This window comes from Etheostoma spectabile, chromosome 14 (assembly GCF_008692095.1).
Source record: "Etheostoma spectabile isolate EspeVRDwgs_2016 chromosome 14, UIUC_Espe_1.0, whole genome shotgun sequence".
Taxonomy (NCBI): Eukaryota; Metazoa; Chordata; class Actinopteri; order Perciformes; family Percidae; genus Etheostoma; species Etheostoma spectabile.
Genome location: NC_045746.1, coordinates 18685166 through 18694049, shown reverse-complemented (window position 1 = coordinate 18694049; position 8884 = coordinate 18685166). Strand labels below are relative to the sequence as shown.

The window sequence follows — 8884 nt, the reverse complement described above, 5'->3', positions numbered from 1 at the left end:
GTCCCTTTAACACCAGAGAGGAAACCTAATGAGGCTATAAGCTCCTGCCGCTCGGATAATGGAGCAATAGCAAGGTTAGGTGTACCTTTAACAAAACAAGGTCAACAACAGCTTACAATTTCAGACTGTTAGATGTATGGCAAATACTTTCCACCTCTTATAGGATTAGTTATCATTTTGGGATTTTTCATTTTCATTTTCATTTGCTTTGTTCACCTTTCTAGCGAGAGTTAGACAAGAGATCAATACAACTCTCTGTGTCTGTACGGTCGTATGTCAATAGGTTATTAGTTTAGCATAAAGACTGAAAACAGGGGGGGGAAACGCTAGCCTGGTGCTGTCCAATGTTAGCAAAATGACCAAACCAGAACCTATTAAGATAGATTTTATTTTTTTTTTACACTTCTTAGTAGGTGGATTTTGTCCGATGTGGACCAAGCCAGGCTAGTTTCGTTTGTTACAGTCTTGGTACTAAGCTAACTGGCTACTGGATGTAGCTTCACATTGAACAGATAGAGAGAGACTGATGCAGAGTCTATTGGAAATTTCTTTTTTTGCTATGCTGAAAGCCAATTTTGAGCATGACAATTAAAAATAAAGGTGATGAGCACTGAGATTATTTAAGTTGCGGTCCACAAAGACTCTGACTAATGGAACCTTAAGAAGTTGTTAATGACTTGATTAATAAAGAATGTCTGCAATTCACAGAACAAAGCACCACACTAATACTAGTATTGCAGTAATAAAACTGAGGTGAAATGACCCCAAAAAAGTACAAGTCTTAGTAAAGTTAACACTTTACAACAAGATTTTAAGTTCAAGACCATTTAATTTGCCTGTTACCTATACATCTTACAGTTATACAGTTTTTAAGAATTCATATGGTAAAAATTTTACTGTGTAAAAAACACTATCAATTAATGTCTGTTGTATAAGGTTAAGCGAGAGAGCAAAGAGATGAATTATCCATTATCTTAAGGACAGTCAGTATATATATTATTCAGATTCCAGTAAATAATGCAAAACAAATATAAGAGGCTAAAAGTGCTTTAATATTTGTTAAAACAACAGTATAGCCTAAAAAAAGAAAAAAAGTTTCGTGTTCGAACACCAGAAGTGTGACTCATGTCATCCGGAAGTTGTAACAGAACAAAGCGGACAATAAAAAATGAAATAACGTATTTATAGAACATAATTATTATTTCCAAATATTTACACATGGTACCTTTGAAACATCAGTGCATCCAGACAAAATTACTTATCTCCTCAACGAAAAAGAAAATGGTGAAACCCTGTGCTGGCTTTTTGTGGAAATGTACACCAGGTGGGTCAATGTGAAAAAAATAAAAGGACTTCACATTCTCTCCAGCACTCGAGGACGTTCCCTGAGTCGTGTAGGCCAGTCAAGTGCTGAAAATCGGCATTTTTTATTTATCATGGCAGAGAAGTCCTCAAGACATCCATTCTGGGGGAAAAATGTTTCCTGAGTTTTTATTTAGTTTAGTAGTAGTAACAGGCACCAATATATAATAAATGTCTTAAATTAATAATTAAAAAAAAAGGTTTGACTATTTTGATCATTAGAACCTGTGAATAACTTGGACATAAGTTATAAGAATGATTACATAAGACACTATGGGTTTGGAGGACTTGTTGATTAACTGTTGGACTGCCAGACTGCTTTGACGATAGGATAGGATTAATACAGTGTGTTTAGTGTGATTCAACATCACATATATAAATGTTCATATTCAAGTAACCTGTGATAAGACTAACAGTACTCCAAGTGAACATAGTGCTTGGGTCCCATGGGCCAAACAGTGGTGAGGTAAAATGGATAAAATCGTTTATTTTTTGCACTGACAGAATTCTTTCAGAGATCACAATTATGTTACTGAAATGGGGGAATTGAATGTGACTTCACTCTCAAGGAGTGGTTCAAGAGTTTGGAAAGGATTTGCCTTCTTTTGAGAGTTGGATGAGAAGATCGAACCACATCTTTGTGGAAAGTGGTATCAATCTTCTCATCAACTCTCCGCAAGAAAGCAAAGAAACGTATGTTGACCATTTCTAAATTTTTTCTTGATTCGAAGTGTATATTATCATATCCAGAGATATGCAGGCGCTGTAGTGGGAAGTGGGCAGAACATACGAAAAAAAACAAGAAAACAAATGTTTGAGGTATTAAACATGACCTGTTGGGTGTATGGTTCGCAAAAGGCTCACTAAATGTTTTATTTGCCAAACAAATCAAGAAAGTTTTAACTTCAGGTGCCGCCTCGCCACACACCGACTGTGATGCTGTTGAGTCCCACTAACCAGAGGCTGACCAACATATGGCAGATCTACTACCTACAGCCACAAGATCAACACCATGTCCTCGTACTGTTTGTAGACAACATTGTTTCCTGAGTCGATGTAGATAGAGGATGCTGATGGGGCTGAGTTTGGACGGAGCACAGCAGCTGGGCGGATGTTGCTGGGGTTCATTGAATTCTCAGAGTCTGGATATGGCGTGGTTGGTAGGCTCAGGTGGGAGCGCAGGGGGAAGTCACACACCCCCTCGCAGTGGTAGCTTCATAATCTAGCGGGGCGATGAACAGTCGTCCCAGCCCAGGTCTCTTAAATTGACGTTGCAGCGGTTCTTGCTGCAACTGGATTTGGACTTCTTGCCGTGTCTCTTCCCGTGGCGGGTTTTGGACGCAGCCGTCCTCCTTCTGCTGTGTTTGGCGCCATGGCCTCTCTCTTGGCCTTCCTCTCCAGACCCAGCAACGCCTCCCCTCTCCTCACTGAAGAGGGTCTGCATCTCTTAGACTTGGTGAACACACCTAAGTGGCTTTCTTCTGCTTAGGCCTGCCGTGCCTGTGAAGCCCAAGAAGCTGAGGTCCCAGCTCCCTCTCGGGGTTGTCCAGCATGGCCCTGAGCTCCAGGCAGAAGTGCTTCCCCTGGCTCAGGTGCTGCTGCTCTTTGAATATTTCCCACAAGTCCACACACTCCCACTTTGGCCTTTGGAATCTGAAGTCCAATGTTTTGGAGTCAGCAGCTGCCGGCGTGGCAGGAGAGGAGCTGGATGTCGATGGCTCTGTTTCCGATATCCTGAAATCCCAGACACTTTGGTGTATATCCTGAGCTCGGTCCCCGCACCTCCGCCTTTTTGGAAGAGCGTTGAGACGTCGAACAGATACTGCTGTCTCCTCAGAGGGGAGAGTGGGAGGTCATCTGTGGAAAGCATTTAAACAGCAGGGTCAAAGCATTCATGGGGATGATGTGCATACCAGAGAGGATGTGGATATCTAACAGGCAAAATACCATTATGTCTGCTGAATTAATATGGGAGAGAAAGTATGAATCATGCAAGCAATCCTACCTGCATGCACAACATAACTCTCTTTCCTCCGCGCGCAGACGCTTGCACGCGCACGTTCACGACACACACACACACACACCCACACACACACCACACACACACACACCACACACACACACCCTACAGTAAGCTCCATATAGCCTACCTTGTCCACTGGTCCACATAAACTTGCAATAGTGTTTGCGCTTTAGAAGAACGAAAGAAATGGCGTTGAGCCCCAGTCTTTCGCCGTGGAGAGGTCTTGTAAAAGACAGCATTGTACATGAGGCTCAATTGAGTCTTAGATGTGCCTATTGTTTTGTGATGGAGTCGGCGGTGCGTACAAAATCTTGAAATACTTAGAAGCTTCTTGTCCATCAAAAATCTCGACACCTTGCTGCCCTTCGGGGCAGAGCTGGAGGAAAATAGCAAGAGTGTAAAAACAGGGGATTTCCCAAACAAACATCAGAGCCCGCCAGAGAAAGGCGCAGTGATAGAGATCCATCTCTGGTCTAGTCCTGAAATCAGAGCCGGAGCCTGAGCTGGGCCGCGGGGACCACGGGCAAAGCCGGGCTGAACTCTGCATAACTCTGCAGCAGTGGCTGCTCGCAAAGGGCGCACAGGTCGAGAGAACAGGCGGTGCAAAGTAAAAAAAAAAAAAGAAAAAAGGGGGGGGGGCGAGAACACGCCCACATTGGACTGTTATCGTTAAGGCTAATAGAGGGCGCAAATAAAGGGTAAAACTAATGTTCCTCTCGGCCGTACACTCCCTCTATATAGCCCGGAGATGCAGATGTGCGCTGAAAGGACGGTTGAAAAATTTGGTGCATTTTCGGGCAACCCACTTCTGCTTCTACAAAACCAAAGGCTCTTATTTTGGATTTTTTCCCCTAAGGTCTTATGGTCAACGTTGGACTCTTAAATATCACTGCCACTGCACCTCAGTGCAGCATGGACTTGGACTTACACGGAGTCCCCGCCCTCTAGGAGGCGCAAACATATCGCCCTGCTGGCAGGAGGAAACATTCAGCAATCGCGTCCCTCAGCACCATGGACAGAGCCTTCACTCAGCTTTAGAAAATGTGAAACTTACAATAAGATGTTGTATATTGATGAAAATAGAATTTATTGAAAAAGAAACATAGTTTCTAAAAATCAACATTAACAAAATGCAATCTTCACATTTCCTTCATGTTTGTTACAGTCTGTTTTAAAATAGAAACCTAGGGATCTTACCACTCAAAGTGTATTCATATCAAACAGACATTCACACAACAACAGACAGAAAAAAAAGATATTTCAACCCCAACTAATCTTAATTAAAAATTGAACAACAAGAAACAAATCACCACCCATGTGCATCATATATTTAAGGATTACATTTTTTCATTTAGCAGACTTGTTTGTGTTGAGGTATCCTTCAAAAACCCTCTTAAATCCACAGAACTATAACTATGGGGGTGCACACTAAGCAGCAGGCAACAGGTAGATGACGTGACCAGACACAGACTGCGGCAGACACGGTGAGCTGGAGTTACGGTGGTCATGCGGTAGTGGACTGTTGGTTTGGTGACAGAGAGGATGGAGCCTGAGTGGTTGGAAGTAAGATTACTTAAAGTGTGCTGGTAGGGGACTGTGGTTTGTGGAAGAGCAGAGGAGGAGACTGAGTGGTTGGAGTAGAGATTACTGTAAAATATGGTTGTTCTGTGTGATGTAGTGGACTGTTGGTTTGTGGACAGAGGAGGATGGAGACTGAGTGGTTGGAGTAAGATTACTTAAAGTGTTGCTGTAGTGGACTGTTGTTTGTGGACAGGGATGGAGACTGAGGTGGTTGGATTCAGAGTAGTTGAAGTGTTGCTGGTAGTGGACTGTATGTTTGTGGAAAAAGAGGATGGAGACTGAGTGGTGGAGTAGTCGGGTACTTGAAGTGTGTGGTAGTGGGCTGTTGGGTTTGGGACAGAGTGGATGGAGCCTGGAGTGGTTGGAGTCGGAGTAGTTGAAGTGTTTCTGACAGAGAAGGCGCGTGACGGGGGCCCACCTTCAGAGTGAAGACCATGGTCCGGTCCCACATGCAGGAGAGGATGAGTCATTAACGTTGTGTTCATGTTGCATGTTTTTTGATTGTGTTTAAGTTAATCCACTTCTGCCCAAGATTTTCTTTTTTTTTTAAATAATAAAAAATAAGGTTTTGAATGTTCTAAATAAAGAATAAAACCCAAGACTGCAGTACTCACCACAGTTAGGGGTGACACCAAATAGTTGAATATTCAGCTGTGATGAAAGGAGCTGATTTGAGTGCTAACCTCACAGTCGAATCCTATAGACCAAACATTTGCGACGAGCGAGATGAGTACTTGAAACTACTGAATGCGTCGGTCTGCAACGTTCTGAAACTGCCCAGTTATACCAAGATTGAATACTTAATTTTTAAGACTTACAAGCAAACTTCCTATTGGTGTTGAAAAATGTGAGGTCCTTACGTTCTAGAACCAGCCCTGGTGAACCATCTTTCGTCTGAACTGGCTTCATAGACAAGGATCATGCATTGTGGCTATATGGGAAGTGCTCAAGTCTGATTTTAACAGACTACCTGTTTCTCCCAATAAGTTAAAAACAGCCTATAGACTTACATTTCAACTATTGCTTTAAATAAAAGTGGGAAACAAAGCTTTTAATAAATCTTTTTAAAGTGCATGAATAAATCCAACCCAACCGCCCATGAAGATTGATGTTCACTTTCCATGATCTATGATGAATTAAAATAAAGTTGTCGCGATTTGTTCTTGTTTATGTTCTATTTTAGTTCTTATTTGCGCAGAGCTCGATTTTCCTCGTGGGTGAATGCAGTTCTTTACGTCACACTACTCTCTTAATTTTCTGGTTTTTCATATTCTTTTGTTACAAAGTGGCGTTGTTAGCTAGTTATGTTGTTTATTGTATTTGTGCTGTAAAAAGGTTTAATGTCCCAATTGTAAGATGATGAAGACGTACCGGCGTTAGTGGATGGACGGTGTGTGAAGTGTTGCCCAGCGGTGCTAAATACGATGGTGGTGCTTCCTTCAGTCTCTACGCGTACCTTCTGGAGTTCTAAGCTGGCTGTTACGGTGGAGTTGTCACTCCACAGAGACGCAGTTACCCTGCAGCAACAGTACAAGTCAGCAGTTTACAGACAGAAGCTACTTCAACATACCGTAATCTTCAAGTATGTATAGTTTACAATAATTTTTTATAATTTCTGGTGTTATCTAAAATCCATTAGTTATGATCCAATAACTCAATTTCATTCTAAATGTTAACTGACTTTATGTTGGTAGAGGTAAGTTAGTTGATCCAGAATAACATTTTATGGTGACTAAGGAAATAATAAAAATGGTATCAAATTTGTTACATGTTAATCTGTTCAATTTAATTAATCTAGTTTTTTTTTTTTTAGGGGGTTTAGATAAGCAAAAACCTTGCATTTTGTGAGCAAGCAAATAAAGAATCAAGCACACAGCCTGAAGCAAGATAATTAAAGACTTTGGACACCAAATCAACAAAAAAGAAAACTGCAGTACTGTACTCAGAAATAAAGGTTGAAAAGGATGAGCTCTCTGACGATAGAAAATTAGGAACAGAAGACGGTAACTTTCTCTCAAGGGACCTTAATTAGCAGTCAAATAATAATAAAAACAACAACAAATATAATATTAACACATTAGTATTTTGAGGTTTTTAATGTCTAATTAAGTATTATTATAGTAGAGAATTAAAATCGGGCAATCTATACACAAAGGTCACTAGCAGTATTGAAGTGGGAGGTGGCAGTCAGAACAATAATAGAGATAAACCGATGCAAATTCTCAGCTGATACTGTACGTAAGAATTTGAATTGTGGCGATGCCAATGTTTGTTGTTTTCTTTTGCGCCAGGTAAACAAATAGAATCTTATTATAAAAATCAGAAATCCCCAGCTAGAGAGGCAGCTGGAGGGCCCACATGTTGTGTTGTTTGTTCACATGTTTATCACGGGGAAGCCAAAATGTTTGCTACAGGGAAGCAGGAGGATTTTTGTTGTTTCTCTGTCGTTGTGCACTCGGCAGGGTCATAGTGTCGGAATAGTCAAGCTGCAGCCTGCTGGGTGAGCTAATGTTACCCTGTGTCCTTTATCGCATTCTAACATTACCAGCCGTTGAACTATGCTGGTCCGCGGGGAGAAATGTTGTGGTTACCATGGGCGAGTCGTTTTGTCGGTAATTTCTGTATGTGTAATGTAATGTAATTTCTTTGATTAGCAGCACGCGTGTGGTGAGATCAAACCTGTTTCCGATGTATCATTGCCTCACCTGCGTCCACAGCCATGAGCTGGGCTGGGGTATAGAGGACCCACAAACTCCGGCTATCGCTCCTCTATCAGCAGCAGATTGTTCACCCTGGCACGGAGTCACTGGAGGCTCCTTCCTCGTCACTTTGCTTGGCCTCCTAAATATTAAAAGCAGAAACAATCAGAACCAGCATTGTGTAAACCTGACAGAATTGTTTTTTGTGTAGTTTTTACTCAGCAGATGTTAAGATATGTCTTGACGTTCACTGATTCGCTGGGGTCAGATGATGGGGGAGGAGGCCGGTGACGCCCATGGAAGAGACGTTGAAGCCGATGGACTGACTGAGGTTTCCGGAAAGTGTCTGCCTGACCCAGATCATCAGCATGCTCTTCAACAACGTAAAAGTCCTCCTCCATGAGAAGATGACAAAGGAACACGTAATGTACAAGAATCTGGATTTATGGGCCAATGTTTACTGATTAACATAAACAACAGTCTGTAATAACAATATAAGCTCAGAAATTGTTGTTCTCCACATACTGTTGGTGCTGTGGTGGTTTGCTGGACTGGAGGTTTCTGATTCCACCTCCACGTTGGCCCGTAGATCTCCTCCCTGCGCGTGCGCCTCCATCCCCCGAATGACTGTTAGTGATTCGGATCATATTTGGGGGAATGTTAGAAAACGCAGCAAGGTTCTGGAATCAGCTTTTTGCCAAAGAATATCCTCAGTCATGGCGGGCGCAGCTCAAGGAGATGAAGAGAAGCGGGGAAGTTGGATCTCACCGGCTTAGTGCCTTAGTACGACTTTATCTATTGTAGCACGGTCGAAGTAGTTGGTTCCCACATGGCGTCAATTGGGGGACGTATTGATCTGAAGGGATAACAGAAAGATAAGATAGGTGCACCTAGATAGCACGCCTGGTTGAGAGTACAAAGGTTAGTCCTTGCCGCAGGTTCAATTCCAAACTCAGCAGATTGGATGAGAGTTTGTCCATGCATAAAACATAGCCTATTTGTGTATAGTGCTTTTTTTCAAACAAACTTTTGTAGATACACTAATATAGCCTAAACGGCTATAATAGGTATAGCCTTCCTATAAGTAGCCTATTTTATATAAATATTCTATGTATATGTGTTAAAAAATACAATGTACAACATCCGTACATCTATCACATTATACTACATTGTGAATTGAATTCAGAGCATCCTCTAATCAAATCTCCTGTGTGTGGGA

At 41.9% G+C, this 8884-nt stretch overlaps 1 pseudogene; it reads right to left on the bottom strand.

Moving 5' to 3' along the window:
* Nucleotides 1–2348: 2348 nt before the first annotated feature.
* Nucleotides 2349–3851, bottom strand: LOC116701516 (growth/differentiation factor 6-B-like; annotated as a pseudogene).
* Between the last annotated feature and the right edge of the window lie 5033 nt (nt 3852–8884).